The sequence below is a fragment of the Pleurodeles waltl genome, chromosome 6 (assembly GCF_031143425.1).
Source record: "Pleurodeles waltl isolate 20211129_DDA chromosome 6, aPleWal1.hap1.20221129, whole genome shotgun sequence".
NCBI lineage: Eukaryota > Metazoa > Chordata > Amphibia > Caudata > Salamandridae > Pleurodeles > Pleurodeles waltl.
The window spans coordinates 61,997,375-62,022,385 of record NC_090445.1 but is presented as its reverse complement, the minus strand read 5'-3'; the positions used below and the strand labels follow the sequence as shown (position 1 = coordinate 62,022,385).

Here is a 25,011-nt window from a genome sequence, read left to right as displayed (position 1 = left end):
TTAAATGGGCAAAACCTTTATTTTCTTCTCCTGTTGCATTATGACTAGACAATTAGGACAGTTCTGTAGATTCAAAATACTAGATTTCTACACCAGAAGTTATAGACTACTGAAATGATAAATCACAATTTGTGTTCATTTGCAATCTACCTTGTATAGTTTTCCGATGTAATACATGTATTTATTAGTTTTCTTTTAGCAGTAATTTATCATAGCACTAAAGCAAACATCTTATCATGTTCCTTCCACTGAAGATGGCACTAGACATCAGCCCCGATCCGATCAAAAAGGCAGTGATAATCATCTGAGACTGTCATAGCTTCTATGGTGTTGTGGTCTCCACCATACCAAATTCTGCACAGAAGCATCCCATTGAATGCTTGAAAAAACAATTTATCGTTCTTATATTTAAGTTCAAATTCAGAGTGAGGTGATTTGGTTCCACTGATTAGTTTGATCGCTTTACGTTCGCCGGCTTCGTCCATACTAAGGTGGTCGCCTTTATAGTCAGTAATTTTCACTTTACCGCCACCCAGCAGGCACACCTGAAACCAGCAGGTGTTGTCTCTGACGGATTTTCCACGCATCCCTTCGGTCGTTGAGCTCCAGTACATGCCGTTGGTCATCCGGAGTGAGATTTGGTTCGGCGAGCAAATGAACCTCTGGCGGGAACAGCTGTTCTCGTCTAAAAATTAAAACAATGAGAGGAAAGGCATAAAATGCTTATCATTAGGGGCATGATGTCTTTTTTTTAAAGATTTTTATTGTAAACATTGTAAAATGATACATAAACCAAAAAGGGAACAAGGTCCCCACATTTTTGCAAACAGTAATGCATAATGGGTCAAGGAATAGTAGGGACAGAGAAAGCCTTGGGATACTGCCAATCGTATTTTGAAAAACCTGTCCCGTCGACCGGTAAAAAAAAAGGGAAAAAAAAGAAAAAAGAAAAAGGAAAAATGTAAGCGAGGATAAGAAGTTCGCGCCTCGCTATGTCGGGGTACGGGTTGGGAGCAGGCCATGGCGTGTATACGTAGGGGGACGTTACTTTTAGACCGGGCATGTTTACTTTGGGGGTCATAGCACCAGGAACCTGATATATGTCAGGCTAATGTATTAGCAGAGTAACAGGTCTATCGGGACATTAAGGCCTGGGTCTTTTGTCCTTGTTCAACATAGGTAAAGCTTAGTACTCAGTGTCCTTCCATTACCTCCAAGAAATGGTTCTATGAGGAGGAGTATGCTAGAGGAAATAGGCGAGACCGGAGCCAGTGTCCTGATAAAGTAGTAAGGAGAGAAAAACGAAGGAGAGAGATAAAAAAAAAAAAAGAGACTAATAATTAAAGAAAGAAGGAGGAGAGGGAAGGGGGGAGGGGAAAGGAAAGGGGGAGGAGGGAACGGTGGGGAGGGAGAAAAGAGAAGGAAAGTGGGTGGAAGGAATGGAGGGGGGCAGGAGAGGGAAAAAAAGGGGGGAGGGGGTGGCAGGTGGTATCCTACAGGCTACGGTCTTCCCACAGTGAGGAAGGGAGCCCACACTTGACTGAATATTTGAGCTTGGTCTTGCAAGTTATAGATGATTCTTTCATGCATAGCGATACAGGTCATGGCTATGATCCATTCTTCCGGGGTTGGGGGGTCATCGACCTCCAGTGGCGGAGGATGCAGATTTTTGCGATGGCTATTGCTGTGTGCAGCAACCTTTTGCGTGGTCTAGAGAGATCCGGGAGGGAAGTTGTGTCTTGCAGAAGTATGAGAGAGGGAGGGAGTGGTGACGGAACGAGCAAGGAGCCGGCTAGAGTGGAGCTCATCGCTTCCCATATTGGTCGGATCGTTGGGCAGTCAATTAAGATATGTTTTAGGTCACAGCATCACAGCATATCTCCGGGCATCGCCAGCATTACACAAGTGGGAGCAGTCCTGTTCTGTGCAGTTTCGCTGGGGACCAATACCATTCGTGCAGGAACTTGAAGAGGCAAAACTTTAAACACGCCTCCCTGGTACCTCTGTCCAGGGCCTCTAAAATGTCCTCCCAGTCATCTGGATCAAATGTCTGTTGTAAGTTTGCCACTGTAAACGTAGCTTGTCTAGGAGAGGCTGGGAGTAGAATGTTCGGGTTAGTAGGTTGTAAAGTCCCACCATGACTCCCCTATGTTGTCCCCATTGTTGAAGGTAGGCCACCACGGGTGAAGACTGAGACCCCCGTCGGGCAACGTCGGTCCCCTGACTAATGCAATGTTTGAGTTGCACGTACCTCCACTCTTAGCTCGGCTGGAGATCGTATTCTTCCCGCAGTCTAAGAAAAGATTTGAGTGTATCATTTTCCAGGATCTGTGAGAGTGTGTGGATGCCAGCCCTCTTCCACTGTGGCCAGTGGAGCACTTCGCAACCTAGCCGAAGTCCACTGTTGGGCCGCATGGGTGCTTGGGCGTGGAGGAGAGGATGGACCCCCAACAGGTGGTGGGCCCTTTGCCAGGCTGCCCGGGATGCCTTCAGAGTAGGGTTTATCGGGTTGGCGGATGGGATGTCGTCACGGTAGGGCCCTCCGAGCCCCTCATTTGCGCTTAGCAACAACCTTTCCACGGCAACCCATTGGGGAAGGGTCCCGCTGTTTGGTCAGGACATGGGACAACTGGGCCAGGTGCAGTGCTAGTGAATAGTGCTCCACCGACGGGAGCCCCATACCCCGTGGGATCGACGGGCTATGAGTTTGGCAGGCGATAAGCGTGGCTGCATGGAGCCCCATACAAATGCTCTGATGAGTGTATCTATACTGCGTAGCGTGTGAAGAGGCACCTGCAGGTGGAGAAGTCCCAGAATGTAAGTGAAGCGGGGGATTATAACCATCCTGATCACCTGTACTCGGCCCCACATCGAGAGGCCTAATTGATTCCATTTTGCGAAGTCAGGTTTCGTTCGTGCGATGAGAGGCTCAATGTTGTCTGCCACCATGTGTACCAGTCCCGGATTGACTAGCACCCCTAAGTATTTGAGGTGGATCGGTGTCCAGCGAAATGGGAAGCCTAGGAGGGTTGCTCTCGTAGTCATCCGCGAGAGCGGGAGCGCCTCACTCTTGTCCCAGTTGATGCGGTAGCCGGAGAGCCTTGCAAACCCATCTATGACCTCCAGCAACGCTGGGATGGATCGTTTTAGATCCGTGAGAGTTAATAGGACGTCATCGGCATATAAGTAGATTTTAGAAGTGCCTTCTGGCAGTGGGAGGCCTATTATGGAGGGAGAAGATCGGATAGCTGAAGCAAGGGGTTCCATGGCTAGCAGGAACAATAGGGGCGAAAGGGGGAAACCCTGTTGTGTGCCTCTACAGATAGGAAAAGGGTCTGAGAGGAAGCCACCACAATTAACTCTTGCCGCCGGTTGGTCATACAATAGCCGCACCATTGAGATGAATCCATCTCCCAGGCCAAATCTCTCCAGCGTCGCAAACAAATAAGGCCACTCTATGCGATCGAAGGCCTATTCAACGTCCAAGGACAGAGCAAGCTTCATTCCATGCCACAAGAAGAATGTCGGTCGCCTCAATCCCTACCCATTTATAAAATTCAGCCGGAAATCCGTCCTCCCTGGGTGATTTATGGTATGGGAGGTCTGAGATAACCCTTTCTATTTCCTGACTGCTTATTTCCCCTTCTAAAAGGCCGCGTCCCTCTTCTGACAAGGAGGGTAGGTCAAGGCCCTCCAAGAAGGCTGTGATCTGGGCGGGACTGGACGTTGTCTCAGGAGTATAGAGGTGTCTATAGAAGTTGCGAATTCATTTGCGATTGCATGTGGGTGTGTTATTATTTCTCCAGAGGAGGCGCGGATGGCCGGGATGGCAAGAGCGGCTGTCCTCTGGTGAAGCTGGGCTGCCAGCAGGCGCCCTACCTTCTCGCCCTGTTCGTAGTGTCTGCCTTGTAGCCTCTGAAGGGCATAATCAGCCTGGGAAGTGTGTAGCTCATTGAGGGCCATTTGGGCATGCTCTAGGTTGCGGTGTCCTGAAAAAGATAGTTGCTCAGTGTATTGTCTAGTGAGTCAACGAATGTCAAGTTCTAGTGTCGCTTGTTGTTTCTTTCTGTCCTTGTTTGCCAGCGCGGCGTCTTTCATTAACTGTCCCCGTATCGCTGCCTTGGCTGTGGCCCACATGATTCGATTAGAGTCAACGGTGCCTAGGTTATCTTGGCGTAATTTGCTCGCGTGGTCCTGTAACTAACTTTCTTTGGGGAGAACGATAGTGGTGGACTGCGAGTCTCCAGGGTTTACAGACCGGGCATACGAGACCCAATCGGATGTCTACGCTGACTGGGGAGTGGTCCAAGAGGCCACCTTCTAGTATACAGTCATCTTGAGTGTGAGCCACTAGGTTATAGGATAGGAGAAATAGTCAAGGCGGGATTGGGTACCGTGTTCCGGAGAAAGAAATGTAAATTCCCTGTCTGCCAGGTGTGTGAGCCTCCAGTGGTCCACTAGGCCGTTGTCCGATAGAATATCGGTGTGTAGGGCTCTGTCTGTGTTATTGCTTACGTCCAGGGGTCCCGTTCTGTCTAGTACTGCATCTCTGACTAGGTTCCAGTCACCCCCTATTGCATAGCGAGATGCTCCTATCTCAGTCAAAAGTCGGTTGAGTTGTAGGAAAAAGAGTCGTTTTGGGCCAGTTGGTGCGTAAACAGAGCCCACACATAGTGAGGCGCCGCCTATCTTTAATTTAGCAAATACGTAATGACCCTCAGGGTCCGTCCATGATTTAATAACTGTGTGGGGGAGGGTTTTTCGAAGCAGTAGAGCTACCCCGCATTTCCTTGGGGCGATTTCCGTATTGGGTGATGGTGGGTTACAGTTAGACAGGACTGTGCCCACCCAGTCGCGGCGCAATTTATCGGATTCTGGTTTACCTAAGTGCATCTCTTGCAATAGGGCAATGTCAGCGCGTTCAAAGTTGAGATAGGATAGGATTTTTTTCCCCTTTATGATGTGGGTAAGGCCATTTACGTTCCATGATATAATCCGTAGAGGCACTGTTGGTGCTGGGTTCGGGTTAGACATCTCTGCGCCTTACGGACACCTACCTAGATGGAGGGGGTAAGGGGTGGGAGAGAGAAGGGGAGTAGAGGCTTGACGCGGCTCTAAAGACGAGGAGGAAAGGTAGGTAAAGGGGAAGGTAGGGGTAGGTGAGGGGGAAAGATGGAGAGGGAGGGAAGAGGGGTAAGTGTGTGGACGAGAAACAAATGAGCAATACTAAGAGAAAGGAGAGAAATAAGAAATAAGAAAGAGGAATAAGGGATAAAAGAAGAAAAGAAAAAAGGAAATTGGGTCCTGGCGTTCACAAACTGTTACCTGTGGGTCTAGAACCCAGGCCTATTGAGCTCCGATGCCCGACCAGCGGGCCCCAGGCCGAGGGAGGCGACGCCACACAGCGCCCCAGCCTCCCCGCTCTGGTTCTCTCTGTTGCATGCGGATCTATGGGACTTAAGGGGTAGGCAGGGAGAGTGTGGGGGGAGGGCTGTATGCATATTATATGTGGCTCTTGTGGCGACCCATGTCGAAAAGTCCAGAGACCTGGAGTCAGGTGGCGCAGTACTGCGAGGAGAAGAGATGAGATGAGGGGGGAAGTGGGGAAAGGAAGGGAGAGGAGAAGAACAAAGGGCATGGGTGAGGTGTTGAGGTGTTGGGTGGACCTGCAATGATTTTGCAAGATTAGATCCGCGTCTGGGTCGCGCCTAAACAAAGATAGCAAAAGTTCCTGTGTGTAGTGGGGTTTCTGTTTTTGATTGTTGATTTCTGATTTTAGATATTTGAGTGGGAGGGGTGGGAGGGAGGGGCAGATAGAGCCCAGCGGCAGGGCGGGGGTGTGTTGTGCCGCTACTATGTGCTAGCCTGCTGTAATTATACGATACAGCCGATAAGGACAATCTGCAACCATCATGAAAAGAGATCCAAAATATGACAGAGTATATGGGGAACGGTGCAACAGTTCTGAGGAAGTGCCTAATTTTTTATTTTAGACAGATAAACAGATAGATTGAGCAGGGACTGTGTTGCTGGAGTCAACCAGATTTCTCGGCGTCTAGAAAGAGAAATTAGAAGTACGAGAGATGTACAGGCATACGTGATTATAGGTGGTTATAGCAGAGTTACAACGGGATTATAACAGGATTATAACCGGATTATAACAGGCAGGGGCAGGCAAAAGGAAGAAAAAATAAACAAGGGCAGCCAGGGGTGGAAGCCCCTCATAACAGTATATTTGTTAGTTCACAAAATCAAATACTCATCACTCCGGTTCGTTCTCTCCGCCACCGTGTCACTTTAGCGTATCCAGGGCAGCCCGCGGGCAGCAGCAGCGACCGCCCCCCCAGAGTCTATTGCTGTCTTTTACTCAGGTGGGGGCCGCCGTGGGCTTCAGAGGGGAGCGGGATTTGTCTCTGTCCGATGTCTGTGTGTATATCGCCACCGCCTGGAGCACTTGGCCCCTGTCGTCATAGGTTTTTGTGAGTCTGTCCAGGTCTCTTCCCCTGGTTTCCCCAGGTCTCAGTGGTGAATCTTCCTTCCGATTCGGGTGCCAGCTCCTGAGGGTAAGTCCCGGATGTCCAGGGGGGGTCTGGGGTGTCATTTCCATGGCGAGGGAATGGTCATGTAGCCCATCCAGAAACGCTTGCAGATCCTCCAGTTTGTAGAAGTTTTGTGATTCCCCGTTCTTGGGCATGAGCTCATGAGAGCTAGGGCAATTCAATGAGCCTGGGACGCAGCAGTGATTTTTAATGGCAGCAGAGTGCTTCACGAGCGCAGGGGGGCAGGGGCTGCACTTTTGAAAGAACTTAGGATATCAAACGGGAGCGCTCTTCAAAGCGCCATGGTAGCAGGCAGAGTGCTTTTCCAGGTGCTATGCCCATAACCATAAAAAGCACAAACAGCACTCCTCCAAGGCCACCTCAGGCAGTTGCAGGGGTTAGGGGCCACAGCACCCATCCCCTGGGGGACAACAGTACAAAGGAAGCACAGGGCGGCAGGGCCCAGCAGCAGGCCAGCACGAGGTGAATGCAAACAGTTGGCAGTTCCTCCACATGATCAAGCAGGTCACAACATAGCAGCAGCAGTCCATGGCACTTCCTGGGGAGTCCCTCCAGCAGCATTCCGTGTCCAGTTCCAAAATATCACCAAATTGTGGGGAAAGCTCCCCTGTACTTATGCTCAGTTTCAGCAGTGTTTCACTGAAGAAGGGGAGAGGAGGTTCCAACCAGTTACAACTGCTTCTGGCAGTGCCCCCTCTCTCCTCCAGCAGAGGCTCTAAACATCAGTTGGGGGTAAACAACACTTTTGTTTGAGGCCAGTGCACAGCCTTTACAGATGCAAGTGTGCCCCCCCTTGTCTCAGCCCAGGAAGACTATTCAAAATGCAGATGCCCCTCTGTGACGCCTCCACCCTCCCTGTGTACAGGCTGATTGAAAAGTATGCACAAAGCCCAACTGTCACTCTGCCCAGACATGGATTGGAGTCAAGCTGCAAAACACCAGTCATAGAGAAATGCTCACTTTCTAGAAGTGGGATTTCTGTAATAGTAATAAAAAGTCCACTTACACCAGCAAGCAGCATTTCTCACTACCATTACAACCATACCAAACATGCCTTCGCTACCCTTCATAAATCAGACAATACCCCCTAGACATAAGGCAGGGCATTTCCTGTGCAATCCTATGAGAAGGCAGCACTCACAGGAGTGAGGAACCAAATAGGCTGTTGGTCACTACCAGGACAGGCCACGCTTCTAGGCACATGTCCTTCTACATACGTAGCACCGTGCCCATAGGGCTAACTAGGGCCTACCTTAGGGATGACTTACATGTAGTAAAAGGGGAGTCCTGGCCTGGCAAGTACATTTAGATGCCAGGTCCCTGTGGCAGAATACTGCTCATGCAGGCCCTGGGTTAGAAGGCGTGAGACAGGTTTGAAAGGTTACTTCAGTGGGTGGCGCAAGCAGCTCTGCAGGCCCACTAGTAGCATTTAATTTACAGGCCCTGGGAATAGAGATACCACTGTACAAGGGACTTACAGGTAAATTAAGGCCCATATTTATACTTTTTGACGCTAAACTGCGCTAACGCAGTTTAGCGTAAAAAATTTTTGCGCCGTCTAACGCCATTCTGAAGCGCCATGCGGGCGCCGTATTTATGGAATGGCGTTAGCCGGCGCAAGCAGACCGGCGCTGCCTGGTTTGCGTGGAAAAAAACCACGTACACCAGACAGCGCCGGCGTAGGGGGAAAATGGCGTATGGGCGTCTTAAAATGGGGCAAGTCAGGTTACGTCGAAAAAATCGTCGTAACTCGACTTGCGCCATTTTTTTTCGCCGCCCATCCCCCATCAACATGACTCCTATCATTGTAAAGATAGGAGTCATGCCCCCTTGCCCAATGGCCATGCCCAGGGGACTTATGTCCCCTGGGCATGGTCATTGGGCATAGTGGCATGTAGGGGGGCACAAATAAGGCCCCCCTATGCCACAAAAAAAAATTGAAAAATAACAAAAATTATACTTACCTGAACTTACCTGTACTTCACTGGGATGGGTCCCTCCATCCTTGGGTGTCCTCCTGGGGTGGGCAGGGGTGGCAGGGGGGGTCCCTGGGGGCAGGGGAGGGCACTGTGGGCTCATTTTGAGCCCACTTGTCCCTTAACGCCATCCCTGACCCAGGCGTTAAAAAGCGGCGCAAATGCGCCGTTTTTGGCCACGCCCACTCCCGGGCGTCATTTTTGCCCGGGAGTATAAATACCACGTAAAGGCCTGGGAGTCATTTTTTAAGACGGGAACGCCTCCCTTGCATCTCATTAACGCAAGGAAGGGGTTCACGCTAAAAAATGACGCTCACTCCGGGCACTTTGGCGCCCGAAGCGTCTAACGCCATAGTATAAATATGGCGTTAGTTGGCGTTAGTTTAGCGTCGAATTTGCGTCGAAAAAAACGACGCAAATTCGGCGCAACCAGAGTATAAATACAGCCCTAAATGAGCCAATTAGGTACAGGCCAATCATACCAACTTTAGAAGTGAGAGCACCTGCACTTTAGCACTGATCAGCAGTGCTAAAGTGCTCACAGTCCTACAGCCAACAGCGAGAGGTCAGAAAAAATAGGATGAATGAGGCAAAATGTCAGGGTATGAACCTGCCAAAAGGGCCAGGTCCAACAGTATTAGTCAATAGCAATGGTGGCAAACAAAGTCAAGGCACAACTGCTTTACCATTGTCTGCCCCTTATGGCCTTTAGTCCCTGCCCTCCAGGAAAGTTTTGATCGATGCGCTGCAAACAGTACATGCTTGTGAACAAAGGAAAATGGGCACACACCCTCACCACTATTTCATAATTCCACAATTACTACTTTGTACCTTCTTTAGACTTTAGGCCTAACCTACTTCTGTCAATGAAAATATGTCTTGGGTCCTGGATAGATTATGGTGTGTCACTTCTAAACATTTACAGTTGCAGTAATTGTTACCATTGGAGTGAGGGGCTGTCCTGATGTGTGTGCACACTGTTATTTTGGCAAAGAGATTCTGTTACTGGGACAGTATGCAGCACTTTTCATAGAATTGAATTTGGTGACCAAAGCACAGTTGAGCAAATGCATTGGGGTGTACCTGGACGACCTCATCATGAATCTAGAATGCCATTACTGCTTTAGAAGATGATTGACCGATTCATTGGTAGGAATGCCGGAGCAAAACAGATGCTGACTGCAAAATAACATGCATCCTAGTTAAAGGTAAGTTCAAAAGTATTTAATGTAATAAGTGGTTCTTTAGTCAACATTAAAGAGATGTATGTTGATTCACTTAATCTGACAACTATGTAAGCTTCACATAATTCTCCCAATGTTCATTTCTGAGCAAGAGTACCATTTATAGACTCGCTGTGGAGGTTGTGTAACAACACCTACAGAAACTGCAGACGCAACATTTGGCTACACTGACAGCAGCAGGATCACGCTGCTGCTCAGAACAGTTAATCAGTCTCAACAGACCAGATACTAGACCCCATTGAGGAAGGGTTCCACAATCAAAACCCAAGTACACCTTTGTAATCCTAATACCGCAGACTAGAAAACTGTCTACACTGGCTCATCAATCACAAGATGCCTGACAACATTTTGAGAATTGGATCATGGCAGCAGTTCATTTCTACCATCGTCCAGGAAGGGCTTGTAGAAATCCAAAAGACCCGTCAAGAAATTTAGATTAACCTTTAGCTCCTCACTGTAATGAGGAACATTCAAAGAATATGAGCAACACTGTCACAGCAAAAAATTAGGGGGCATATTTATACTCTGTTTGCGTTGAAATAGCGTCATTTTTTTTGACGATATTTCAGCACAAACTTAACTCTATATTCTTTGAAGCTAGACCTGTCTAGTGTCAAAATATTGGAGTTAAATTCATTTTTTGCCTGGGGAAAACGACCTTGTATCAATGAGTTACAAGGTAGGTATTTCCGGTCAAAAAATTACTTTAAGGCAAAAATGGTGCACGAGAGGGAGGCGGACCTAAATAATGGCGCTAACCTTGCTTAGCGCTAATATTTAATGCCTGGGTCAGGGCAGGCGTTAGGGGACCCGTGGGCCTATTTCCATGGTGGAACACCATGGAATAAGTCCACAGGTGTTCTCCCCAAGCCCCAAGGACACCGCCACGCACACCAGAGGGGGATCAGAGGATGGGGGACCCCATCCCAGGTAAGTATAGGGAAGTAGAGGTAAGTACTTTTTTTTTTCTTCGAGTGCCACTGGGGACCCTGAAATGGGCCCCATACATGGCACTGGGTGCAATGGCCATGCCCATGGGACCCTTGTCCCCTGTGCTGGCCATTGGGATGGTGGGTATGACTCCTGTCTTTTATAAGACAAGAGCCATGTGGAATGGTAGGTTTAGCATCAAGAAATGACGCTACGCTGGTTAGTGTCATCTTTTTTTACTCTAACCAGCCTAACGTCATTTTTTGGTGCAAAACCCCCTTCTCCCATACCGCCACCCCCACCCGGCTAGCGTCACTTTTTTTTATGCTAACCCACCCTTTGCTCCATTTTGCGCCATTCCATTAATATGGCGTCAGACTGGCATCCTGAAATGGTGCAAGCCGCCGATATACTTTGTGATGCTAAACTGCATTAACTGATGTTTACATCAAAAAGTATAAATCAGGGCCTAGATGCTCTTGGATATTTAAAAGGCCCAGTAGGAGAAAGTGCCACTAAGGTGCTGTAATTCCATCTGTATTTAACCACTGGCTCCTCCTTGTCCACTACTCAATTTGTGGTTGGCTTAGCTTTATACACAGTCACATTGGTGGTGCAGATATTTTTCCGCACACAGCTTGTGCAGCGTGTTTTCACTTTTTCTCACCAAGGAAGGGCACATACCATGGGGGAATATCAGTGATAAAATGTACCAAGCTGACAATGTTTATAGTAAGGCAGGGAACAGCTGTCTTGGATAAACACCGTGAGAGTTGGCTAGTCTCTAGCCTGTTTCTTTTCAACACTGACCTGGTGTGGACAGCGTGTAAACAACAACTTACTGTATGGGAGGAGGAGTTTCTAGAATTCTCCTCTACAGTTTGGTTAACGGATATAAGGAGAGGAAGCTTAACAGCTGGCACTAGAAGGAACTCATTCTGAAGAGGGACTCTTTGTTCATAATCCCATTGTGGGTAATCCTCTCTTTCTGGTCGTCCGGGTTCCATGACTTGAAGCTGGCAGACAAAGAGATGATGTCGAGGTAAAGCCCCATGGTGATGCATTTTAATTATAAATATATACACATATACATATAATAACCATTGTTGAGTTTGTGATCATTATTATTTCACTGCTGTGATTATTTTCAGAATTGTACTTCTGTTACTGCCTTTGAAATAAAAGTCCACGTTATTGTCTCTGTGCATGAACTTGAGAAGTGCCTTAATAAATGAATTACTCAGACTAAGAGTGCTGCATTCTTGTATTCTTTTCCTTTCATCTCCTCTTATTCTGAAATAGAGCAGAACAGGCGCTTAGAGCAAGCTATATTAGATATATTTCCTGAGCAGCCAGTTAATAGCCAGGAATCATTAGTGAATGTGTTTAGAGTCATCTGCATATATCTGGATTCATTCGGGGAACAACGTGGATGTGTGAGACTGGTTAATTAAAATGATTGGAACCTCACATGTCAGGAAGTCACAAGTGCATATTACTTATATCTGGGGAAGCGCGTTCTGGCCTTGGAGGAGGTGCCGCCGGGAGATCAAAGGGCAGGAGCCCTTTAAATTTCACTTTGCGCTCCCGCCACCGCGGGAAGCGCGTTCTGGCCTTGGAGGAGGTGCCTCCGGGAGATCAAAGGGCAGGAGCCCTTTAAATTTCACTTTGCGCTCCCGCAACTGCGGGAAGCGCATTCTGGCCTTGGAGGAGGTGCCGCCGGGAGATCAAAGGGCAGGAGCCCTTTAAATTTCACTTTGCGCTCCTGCAACCGTGGGAAGCGCATTCTGGCCTTGGAGGAGGTGCCGCCGGGAGATCAAAGGGCAGGAGCCCTTTAAATTTCACTTTGCGCTCCCGCAACTGCGGGAAGCGCGTTCTGGCCTTGGAGGAGGTGCCGCCGGGAGATCACAGGGCAAGAGCCCTTTAAATTTCACTTTGTGCTCCCGCTACCGCGGGACGCGCGTGGGCGGAGCCCGGGCAAAGCCCGGGCCAAGGGCGGGCCCGTCCTGCGCCCATCTGCGCCTGACAGAGGCTGGGCTGGGCCACCCCCCTGACGCCCCACTTACAAAGGGCTGCAAGGAGAGGCTCTTTTTTCTGCTGCTGAGCCGGTTCTGTGGACAGAGGATCCTGCTGACTTTTGCGAGGTAAGGGCAGGAACCAGCCCCCCTCGCTTACTGGTCCTTGGTGTCTGGGGCGGGGATAGCCCCTTTAAGACTCTTTCCGCGCACGCTGCCGGGGGTTGTGCTTTTTGGACTCTGTTGACTTGTTGTGAGGTAGGGGCAGGAATTAGGCCCCCCTGCCCACTGGTCCTTGTGCTCTTGGGCGGGGACAGCCCCATTAAGACTTTTCTGCAGCGACTATCGGTGTCCGGGCCGGGCCATCCCCCTTTCTTCCCGCTCTTGGGGGTTCTTCTGTTTGCCCGCCATCTGCAGCAGGGGTTGTAGAGTGTATAAACCATTGTATGGTGTGGGGTTCCTAACAGTACTAAGAGGGTCTCGTTTCTTTCCCTATAGTTTGGGTTTCTCCTCAAGGCTCTTAGACTTTAGCAAGAGAGATGGGTCGTCGGCGGGGGGGGTGAAGAGAAGCCTGGATCTAATAAAACCTTAGACGGCTTCTTATAAAAGGCTGTCATGGCTCTAGAGAAAGAAATAGAGCTGGTGCAGCGCCGTTTAGCAGTTCCACCTTCCCCAGCTATTTCTGTAGCCCATGACGACCTCTCTATACAGTCAACCTTGCACTCAGGATTTCTACCTACAGTGTCCCCCCCTTCCCCTTCCCCAGTAGGTACTTTCCTAAAGTTTCAGGGTGAAGTGCCAAATGACCCTATTCAACCCGCATTGCTGATTTCGCCAACTAGGTGCCCTCCAAAGAGTGAGCTCCCCACTACCATCGCTCCAAATCCCAAGGGCAAAAGGAAACGTAGGGAGCCTGCCATTTTAAATAAACGTACCTGGATTCTGAGTCCTCTCCATCCGACACAGCTCCCCATTAAGGTCACGGATCTATCCCCCTCGCTTCTTACCAGCGACTGACAGTCTAATGAGTTCATTAGAATTCTCATAAGAGAAGAGATCTCTAAGTTGCTTCTTCCAATTGCAACCCGCCTTCAAGCAATAGAGGAGAAACTTGAAGTTTTTATTAAGACCCAGAAGCCTGTACCCCTACTACTACAGACACCCAACCTTCCCCGCTCCATTCTTACCCCACCTATGAGCAGGTCAGCGTTAATAGACGACCTGCCCCAACAAGCTAGAGCTTTTCTTTTTTGAACCAACCAACCAGTTCTGCCAGAGTATTAAATACCCCGACTATTGCTCCGCTGATGGCTCCAGCCCATCCCCCAGAAAGGATATCCCCTCCGCTAAACCCAGCTCCTAGCACTGGCACTTTTACTCCTACTTGTGATCATGTTCTTTCGGGCTCCTTGCAGAGGACCCAGACCACAGGCCCAGCTGAAACAAGAGCATTGCAACTCCCCCCGGAGTCATGCCGATACGTTTTGGTTATTTCTAATGTGCCTGTACTTAAAACTAAATCCCCGGAATCTTTCACTGAGCTTAAAAATAAGGTTACTCATTGGTTGCATCTTAATGCAGGGTTCGCATTTTCCATGTCATCCTCAATCCTAATGGTGAGAATGGTTGGGTGGGTGGGTTTTCTAGAAAAGATTGGTACAGGGGATTGTATTGTCATCAATTTTGATTCCCCTGCTCTTGTACGGCAGCTTGTGCTAAATGCAGATAGACCGTATCCAGAATCTGGTAGGGTCTCTCTGTGCAGACTTCAAGCATTTTATCCATTAGCACGGCCACCCATGAATAGGCAACCATCATTGTTTCAGAAAGTTCCCTGTGACACGGTCCTCCCCTGCTCCTGGTTTTAGACACCCATCACTTTCACTCTCGGAGATAGACTGACTATGCAATGGTACGTGGGTAGAGGATTCTAACTCTCTAGTCTCTGAGCACACTAATTCTACTGTTTTTAATGTTCCTACTCTAGCAATTTCATTGCCTTTGATGGACCCTGATAATCAGGGAACCCCTGACAATATTTTCCATTCAGCCAATAAGGAGGGGGTTCCCCGTCCCTCCCCCACCTCTAGGGAACAAGGGCTCTATTGTTCAGATACTCCATTAGATACGATTCTATCGGGCCCTGCTCCCTGTGAAGTGTACATTACACAAGACAATACAGATACAGGCAACTATATTCCTTCAAAGGAAGCTAGACATACTAATTCTAGTGATTTTGCCAAAGTTCTTAGTTGGAATATAGCAGGGCTGGAAAGCAAAATGCAAAATTTGGGATGGGGTCAACTCATCGACGATCATCTACTATGTCTATTTCAAGAAACTTGGGCGACCGGTCCCAAACACAGATTAGGTTTTAGAAGTTATTGGGTTCCAGCTCGAAAGTCATCCTCTGGGAGACCTTCAGGAGGGCTACTTATATGGTTAAGTAGTTCCCTCAGAAGCAAAGCTGTAGTAATAGACACAGGTTGCCTCGATCTACAGGCCCTATTGCTAACGATTCCCGAGGAGAAATCCTTACTAATAATCAATGTTTATAACAGGAGTGTGGGTTCCCTCGCAGCTCGTAACACTCTATTTTCATTGGATAGCTTACTTAAAAACAATATTTCTCACTTTATTCTGATTGGAGGAGACTTCAACGTCACATTTGAGCCCAATCCCTTGGTGCAAGAGATATACCAGGAAGAGGACGCCTATTGGGGGATTCCTCAGTTAGTCTCCAACAAACGGCCGAGACTGAGCAAAACAGCCCGTTTAGTGGCTGACATTACAATAACCTATGGCCTTCGAGCCTGCCATGGTCACTCCGGCTCTGATGGAAATTTGCATCCCACTTTCAAACGAGGAAGGACTAGAAGCCAAATTGATTATATACTCCTCAACATTAGACTGTGGGGCCATATGGTTGATATGAAAGTGCAAGAGCATGAAGAGAGTGACCATGACCCATTGATTCTATCGACTAGAGGCTTATTTCCCTTACTTGAGACACCCCATTCTAAGCTTTATGCCCATCAGCTAGTTTTATCAAACAATAGACGGAATTAAAAATGGGAGTTTGTTACTACATCCCCTGAGCACCTTTCATCAATCTACAATCTGCTTGCCAATCAAATGGAGTGCATGTTGCATTTCAAAGATGATGATGAGGGTGATAGCCTTTTGGCAGCCCATAGTAAATTGTTTGACTCCCTAAAACACCTCCTCACAAAAGAGATCTCCAACAACACCAAGCAAAAGTGCCGGGCACGGTGGTTTAACAATTTATGTAGGGAAGCACAGCTCACTCTTCTGAAAGTTTTAAAAACAGGCCAAGTTGAATCTATAAGAACAGCTAGAAAAGATTATAAGAACAAATGTATCAAGGCACGTAGAAGCTGGGAAGAGGCTAGATGGGTAGCTATCTTGGAAACCGCTAAATCAAAAGATACCTCCAGGTTTTGGAAATTAATAGCAGAAAACTGTGGAGACTCTGCCTCTATACCTGACACATCAATTCTTCCTGCAACCTGGGTTGAGCATTTTGGCCAATTATACGCAGGTTCTCTCGAGGTATCTTTTAGGTCCCTCGATGTTCTAATATCCCAAGCCGCTACCCCGATCTCATTCACTGTAGCTGAAACTAGCGCCGCCATAGATTCACTAAATTGGGGAAAGGCTTCAGGTCCTGATAAGATTCCGGGCGATCTATACAAGACAAGACCTGACATATGGGCTCCTTATCTCAACCGAATTTGCAATGCAATCGCAGCTGGAGCCCCCATCCCTCACTCATGGAAAGGGGCCGAGATAGTCCCCATTTTTAAAAAAGGCTGCCCTAATATTCCAGCCAATTATCGTCCGATCAGTCTCCTGGATAATTTTCAAAAAATCTATGCCAAACATCTTTTGTGCCACCTTGATGAATGGATCATGGAATCTAATGCCCTATCGAATCTACAAGCAGGGTTTAGACCCGCTGCGAGCACTATTGACCAAGTCTTAAGATTCCTGGCAATTAAGTGGAAGAATGTGGACTTAGGGGGAAGAAATCTGTATGTGGTCTTCATAGACCTAAAAGCTGCATTTGATCTGATCCCCAGGAACACGCTATGGTCAACACTCTCCAATATGGGGGTTCCTGCTGGTCTCTTGAGTCTTATCACCCGGCTTCACGATAATACCTATGCCCGAATTAGATGTGGCAAGGAGGGCGAGTTGACAGATCCTGTGGCCATCAACAGAGGAGTCCGGCAGGAGTGCGTTCTGGGGCCCTAGTCCGTAGGTCCAGAAGGTCCTGAGTTCCACTTTGATTATAATCGCCGAGATCTATAATGCCCTAATCCGTGCGGCGGCCTTATATGGAGCAGAACTCTGGGGACTACATAAAAGACTGGACATTTTACAAACAAAAGAAATCAACTTCCTTAGACAGGTTTCCCGGTTAGGGATAGGTACCCCAATGATTCCTCTCAGGCTCGACTTAGGGTTAAACAGTATTATAACCATAGCAGCCCTGAGACCACTTTCTTACTGGATCCGCCTTTGGACATCTCCCGAACTTGACCCATATAGGGTGGCGGTAAGGGAACTTATAGCTACTCCACAGGGCCCGATTAGAATTCGATGGCTGCAGGAGATGAAATCTGCTTGGGCTAATATAGGTCTCTCCCATTACTGGGGACACCCAGAATTGATCCCCAATAACGCACAACATCTTGTTAAAAAAAGATATTGGGAAAAAGTCAACGAAGATATACTGCGCCAAAACAGGCTGGTAGGCTAACATCAGAATTTCTCCAAATTAAACATGAACCATGGCCCGAGATTTTCATGAACCTCCCTATGCCATCGCATGCTTGTGCCCTCTTTTTACAGCTTAGATATGGTTCCCTGCCTACTAATATCCATACGGCCCACTGGCCATCCAGCGTCCCTTCGACCGATAGATGTATATCTTGTCCTCTTCAGAAAGAAACAATCGAGCATATCCTGTTTTTCTGTCCCTCATACAAGATCCCTAGAGGAAAGTGGATTATCCCCCTCTGTAAAAATCTGTCACTGTCGGATAGAGTTAACGCCATCAGAATATGCATATATGAAACATCCACGCTGGTTGCCTCCTAAGTTACCAAATTTTTATCGGCGGCTTGGCGTATCCGTCGTAGGCTCATTCCTGTAGAGAGGCCCCAAGAGCTTTAGGCTGTGTTTCTGTTTGTTTACAGAGGGAGATTTCAATCAGATCTATATTTTTGCGTTCCTTTTTTATCTCTTAATATATGCTTTGTACCCTGTTATTTCTTTGATTTTACTAATTTATATGTGACATCTTTTCCTGTCAGAATTCTGGACCTTTTTAGGAGTAAATTGAGACCGCATAACCTAATTTTAATTTTTAGTTGTAAGGATTTTATTGAAACATTTAATACGCTAGCTAATTAACAGATTTTTATAGTATCTTGAATGATTGCCATTATGAATTATGATGAGTTATTGCGATTCCAATGGATTTATACAATCATGTAAAACTGTGCTTTTCTTTTAAATCTAAATGGTCCAAATTTGTTGGACCGAATGTATTTAAATAAAAATAAAATATTACTTCTATCCTACATCACATCGCAGATGCAGTTCAGGCAGCCACCTATACTCACTTTTGGTCAAAGGAAACATTATTCTCAATCATGTAATGGAACAGACCAATAGGGGATGCTAAAGAGGAAGAAGCACACCACAGTCTGTGGCAGATGATTTTTTTTGAATTTTTTATTTGACTATTTGAGTCATCATGGTCATGTCCGTACATTAATGTATTTTGCTCCATGACTGCATAGTGCCACATCATTGTAATGTATCACAATAAACTACCAATCTCTGGTCAAAAATGAAAAAAAAAAATCTGTCTCCCTCCTGCATCCATTTCAGGGTCTGTGTAAATTAGAGGGTGGTATTGTTTGCTTCCCACGCTTCACGCAAAACTCAAGTAGCATTCCATTGCCCACATCCAGTCTGAATAATCCGAAACACATAAGAATTTCCTCACCTACTATATTGAGATAGTAAAACCATCTAACGCCAAAAAGGTTGAGGGCCTCAAAATCTGATTCCTTGGTTTATCCTGTGTGTCAAGTTCTAAGCTTCCTTGGCTGGAGATGCATAAATACTATTGCCTGGTTTCAGTGATGGTGTCAAGGGATAACCCTGGCCACATATGGTGGAGAAATGAGAATGGATAAAAGTAAACATAGGGTGTTAGCGATGGTGTAATGGATCATTAAAGAAGAGGTTTCAAAAGAAGGGAGTCCCGGAGGTGTTCCAACTTTTTTATCAGAGTTTATAAAATGTCACAGACTGAGCCACAACACAGGTTCCAATGGAAAATGTGTGTACAGTGATAGTGAGGAGGTAACAATTGTTAAGGGCCAGCTGTAAGATAAACATGACTATGAAGATTTCCTTTATTTTAAATTGCCCAATTCAGAACCATCTTAATCCAACTAACAAATCAAATCACCTACAAAAATCTGTGATTTTTCTGATGCCAAAGATTTGTTTTAAAATAAACCCCCTAAGCTGCTGTTTGAGTCACACTTCACTGCATATTTTTATCATCTTACATTGAATTGTTACAATGTGACTAATGGATATTTACCAGTAATCCTCATTACTGCAAGGCATTGGGGGTCATTATGACCTTGGCATTCCTGCCCCAGCACACCTGCGGTCAGACTGCTGACAGCGTGGTAGTGCAGGACTGCCAAATTATGACCACAGCAGTGAACTGGCTGTATCGCAGCCAGTTCACCGCCTGTATCGGCAGGGCAGTGAGACCGCCTGGCTTAAGGTTGACCACCTTCGACCAGGTGGTCCACCTAACACCACCCACGGTATTTTGAGTGTCCTTACTACCAGGGATTCTTTGTGGGCAGTGCAGCCACGAAATTCCAGGCAGTAAGGATACTGGCGATGGGAATACTAATTCCTGTCGCCACAACAGGACTCCCTAACCCTCACCTCCATGTAGGAGCCCTCCCCACCCCTGACCCCATCAGGAGCCTCCCCACCCCCCCAAGCAGCAACGCCCCCTTGCCCCCATCTCCATACTGACCCCATCCCCGATCCCCGTACTGACCTCCCTCCCCCGATCTCCGTACTTAAGATCCCCGATCCACTCACACACACACCACACTTACAAACATACATGCACACATCCACACTCACTCATTCACACACACATGCACCCTGTAGGTCAAGAATCTTAAGTAATCTACTCGACCTAACTCCTAACTGTCATGTATTTGACTAGTAAACAGGTCTCAAATTGTGTGATCCTAGGCAAATAGTTTACAGAGTCGCCTTTTTCTTAATTCTCACATATGATTGCACCTTCAAATATGTGAGCTCAGCATTTCTTCAGTACAAAAACAACTCTTTCGTTTGATTAAGTAGACTTAAGTCTATCACATCCATCACACGAATCTAGCCCATATACCCATGAGGTCTAGCCCACATAACCTAGGACTTCTTTGAGTTTACTAACAACATTGCCATCAGGGCAGGAGTGTTTCTCAGTTTGTTTAAACAGTCAGTTTTAATAAATATATTACTAAACTATGATGTGGTAACATATTGTCATCTACACAAAGTAACTTTCCAAGAAATGTCTAAAAACCTCTCCACTAACTTGCAGCTTTACTGATAAAACTATATAGTGTATTAACAATCTGTGAAAATTGGCTTTCAGAAAACCTATCCTTTGCACATCAACATGTAAAATATTCTGATTTGTTTTCATCCTATTAAAATAATTATTTTTTCATCACAAACAAATAAAAAAAGGGCTTTCACAACTACTGAAATATATTTTGAAATGTTTGCACAGTTCACTTAAATGCTGTGTTAGGAAAAACCTGACACCTTATATCCTTGTATTTTACATTCCAAGCAGCAGGTTACACAGTTCACCTTACAAAGTCCTGGAACTCTGCAGTCAGAAGGAAAATTAATTGTAAGACAAACTGACTTTTGACCTCTGTCTGTGAACACAGAGCAAATGTGACATAAGAACAAGATTTAAACACATCTTGTATTGCCCCGCCACTTTTCAACTGAACAGAACACCTGTTCAGTGTTAGCTCACCAGAAGAGACCAATAAGTATTAAAAATAGCTTGACCTGATTAAATAAGACTTGCCAATGCGAGTGGTCTAGTGGATTTTTCGAGCCCTGCTAAGCTGAAACATACTCGTGAGTCCAGCTCAGACGAAGAGGTTCCTGTACCTGTGCCTTCTTTTTAGGGAATGTATCACATAATGACATGCCCAGTCAGCGCCTCTATGTGTGTGTGTGTATTAGGAGGCGATTTCTCAGTGTAGCCATGTGCTAAAATCTTTAAACAAACTCAGAAACAAATTGCACTGTACAACTTAATGCAGTAATCTATCTGTAATATTCAGGTGACCTTCTTAAAATGCTACCTCCCCCAAAGCTTTCATCCTTCTAACAGCAATAAAATTAGAGCTTTCATGTTGACCTGGCTCCCATTGTCTGAACTTTGTCCAGTTACAACCCTCCTGCATTCCATCCGCCTTGAAGCAAACTTTAGAGTTGGTGGTGTCAGCAAGAGTGAGTGGGGGGCCTTGCTACACGACTTTCCAGACTTTAAGACCCTCCCGCTTGAAAGAGACCCTTACCTTGGCAGCACTCTATTACTTACCGTAGATGCATGTGGACACACAAACATGCACCACTAATACTTACACTTGCACATGCTTTTGCATACAACATTTTACCACACACTTACAGGTTAATGATTTAGGTGGCAGCCCTACCGCTACGATATTGTTGAGAGACAGAATACATTTTTTTACAATACACAAGAGATAGATGCTTGTAAGCAGCCTGCGAATGTGGTAGCATGCGCCTACACCAAGCTTTGCTTAAAGGACAAAATGAGATCCTCCCTGCAGTAAGACTAGAGGGCCTTAATTCTTAAATTTAGGCCTGGAAGAAGTGAGGATGGGGGACTGTAAATGGATGGAAGACTGCAGAACTTCCAACTCATATGGTGCCACTGTGTGCCACACCGTAGTAGCTCCCATCACACGATCACCTCACCCTGTCAACCAGTGAGGAGCCGATATTACATGGTACGCAGACAATTATCTGGAAACCCTTGCAGAGATGTTTGGATGCTCTGAGCAGCCAAAGTCCATTACGGGGTATGAAATCTCACCAAGATGCCAGCAGCAGTCTCCACGACATTGCTTTTTTTTGGTGTTGGAGGTGGGAGGCGATCACCTAAGAGTTTCTCGGGCTACAATCATCACTAAGCCATGCCCCCTTTGAAGGCTTTGAGGCCTCGCCCCTTCAGCGCCTCACACGGTAACAAATGTTCAGAAGTTGACAGCTCTTAGGTTGTCTGGCAGAGGTGAGGGGGTCAAGGCTAGGATGTCTCTAGCTTTACGTTACGTACATTAAATGTTTGGCATGTAAATCATGGATCAAATGTCCTATAAAAATGAGAATTAAACTCTTAACAAGTGAAAAAGTGCATTTGTGTAACATTTGGAAGTTTTTCACTTTAGTAAGTTATAGTGTATCATTACAGTGAGTAACATTTTTAGCAGGGTAATTTCTAACCCTCAATTTAGAAACTTCATAGACCTCAACCCTTGCGATGATGCCAATAGAGTAGCACAAGACAGTTTTCTTGGGCCTCCTGCATATGACTTATATATATACTTTTTTATATATGATGCAGTATTATTATCTATGAAACCCTACACCAGAGGTTTTTTAAGGTGCACATGATGACCTGAATAACATCAACATGCTCTAAATTTGTGATGATTAAGGTAAGGGAGGAACAGTGCAGTAAAGCATTTTCCTAGGATCACACTATTTGAACCCAGGCTCACATTTACAAGGTCCTTGTGCCACCACTGCATCACTTTTTGTGACACAAAGGTGATGCAAACCACTAAATAATATTTATGAAGTCACACAAATCCACTTTGTGTGGCTTTGAATGGCCTCATAAATATGGAGAATGGCAAATTGCTGCATTGCTTTACTTTGCACTAGTGAGGGATTCCATGGGCGTTGCGGTGGGTGTTTCCATGCAACACTCATGGATTTTGACGCATCCCCAGAGTTACAAAACCTTGTAAACCTGGGCATGCGTCAAAAGCTCATGCATCCCCGGGGGTGGTGCAACAAGGAGAAATATTATTCTGCAGTCACATAGAAAGAGGAAAACGCCTCCCAAGATTGTTTCGGTGCGGGAAGGTGCCCTGTACTGCACAACACCAATCCTGCATTCAATGCAAAATATAGGGCCATATTTATACTTTTTGACGCACAACTGCGCCAACGCAGTTGTGCGTCAAAAATTTTAACGCCGGCTAACGCCATTCCAAAGCGCCATGCGGGTGCCTTATTTATTGAATGACGTTAGCCGGCGGACCTGACTGGTGTGCGTAAAAAAAAATGACTCACACCAGGCAGCGCCGGCGTAGGGGAAAATGGAGCTTGGGCATCAAAAAATGGGGCAAGTCAGGTCTGAGGCGAAATTTTCGCCTCAACCCGATTTGCGCCATTTTCTTTGACTCCCAACCCCCATTGAAATGCCTCCTGTCTTAGCACAGACAGGAGTCATGCTCCCTTGCCCAATGGCCATGCCCAGGGGACTTATGTCCCCTGGGCATGGTCATTGGGCATAGTGGCATGTAGGGGGGCACATATCAGGCCCCCCTATGCCACAAAATAAAACCAAAAAAAATACTTACCTGAACTTACCTTAAGTTCCCTGGGATGGGTCCCTCCATCCTTGGGCGTCCTCCTGGGGTGGGCAAGGGTGGCAGGGGGTGTCCCTGGGGGCATGGGAGGGCACCTCTGGGCTCCTTCCGAGCCCACAGGTCCCTTAACGCCTGCCCTTACCAGGCGTTAAAAAATGACGCAAAAGCAGCTGGACGTAATTTTTTTTGACCCGCCCACTCCTGTACGTCATTTTTGCATGGGAGTTTAAATAAGGCGCACATGCCTTAGAGTAATTTTTTAGAAGGGAACGCCTACCTTGCATATCATTAATGCAAGGTAGGTGTCCACGCTAAAAAATGACGCAAACTCCAAGATCTTTGGCGCTAGACGGGTCTAACGCCAAAGTATAAATATGGAGTTAGCTTTGCGTCGGATTTGCGTAAAAAAAAACGACCCAAATCCGGCGCAAACAGAGTATAAATATGCCCCATAAAATGTACAATGCTTTTTAAAAACACTATGGGATTTTTTTAGCTTTCATGAATATATTCTGGGACTGGAGGTAGAATATTAAGGAAGCCGTGTGGACTATTTTAAGAAAACTTACACCCAACTTTTCAATAGTATAATTGCCTTCCCAGTGTCCGCCTCCTACAACCCCAAGGACCGAACTGAAGCAAGAAACTCAGGGGCTTATTTACATGTCCCCTGCGTCGCAGGTGCATCGCTTTTCATGTGTGGAAAAAGTGAGGGACCGGTGGCGCACGGGGCATGTAAATAAGCCCCACAGATGTTCCATCAAGGTCTGTCACGACTGATTGTTAATCACAGGTCCTTAATTATTAAAGTGTTTATCAACTGCTGGTTAATTTATTGTTGTTATGCGTTTGCTGAACTACTAGCAAAATGGATGTGACTGATCTGAAATTGTACGGAAAGGACAGTGAGTTCCTTGGCAAGCTTACTAACTGTTGTAAAGCACAAATAAATAGAGCAATAGTCACCTGCCTTGATCTATGCCAGATTACTTGCTCTGGTGGAAGAATTGTACAAGCTAGGGAAAGGCAAATATAAAAGGTGGAAATATGTGAATAATTAAGGGAAGCAACTTGAGGGTGTTGCACATCTCACCTTGAGCGACAGTGGCAGCAAAAAGCATAGCGGAGATGGCAAGGAATGTCCTCATGACGCTGAAGCAACAGATGAGCTGGACTTGAAGAGTTATCAGGATAAGACTTCCACTCATGGCTTAGGATTCAGTATTTATCCACTGAAAGGGAAGGTGGACACTATCCTTTCCACTCCCACAGGGAGTATCCAGGACTGATGTGGCACATAACCTATGGCTGCAACTTGCCAGCCGCTGTCATCAGACACTAACACGGCCATTTTACCCTTTCCGAGAAGGAATGCAGACTACCAATCTTACTAAACACTAGAAATATCTAGTAAACAGTAAATGGAAATCAGGTAATTTGTTACTTAACACATCAAAACAGATAGGTTTGGCCCAGATGGTGACAAG

General features: G+C 46.5%; 1 long non-coding RNA gene across 1 annotated transcript; it reads right to left on the bottom strand.

Annotated features, from left to right (window-relative positions):
- Positions 1–24,722, bottom strand: LOC138301855 (uncharacterized). Its single transcript, XR_011205122.1, has 2 exons — positions 24,618–24,722; positions 1–685 (listed from the first exon to the last, which is right to left on the bottom strand). It is a non-coding gene; the product is annotated as an uncharacterized lncRNA (long non-coding RNA).
- Between the last annotated feature and the right edge of the window lie 289 nt (positions 24,723–25,011).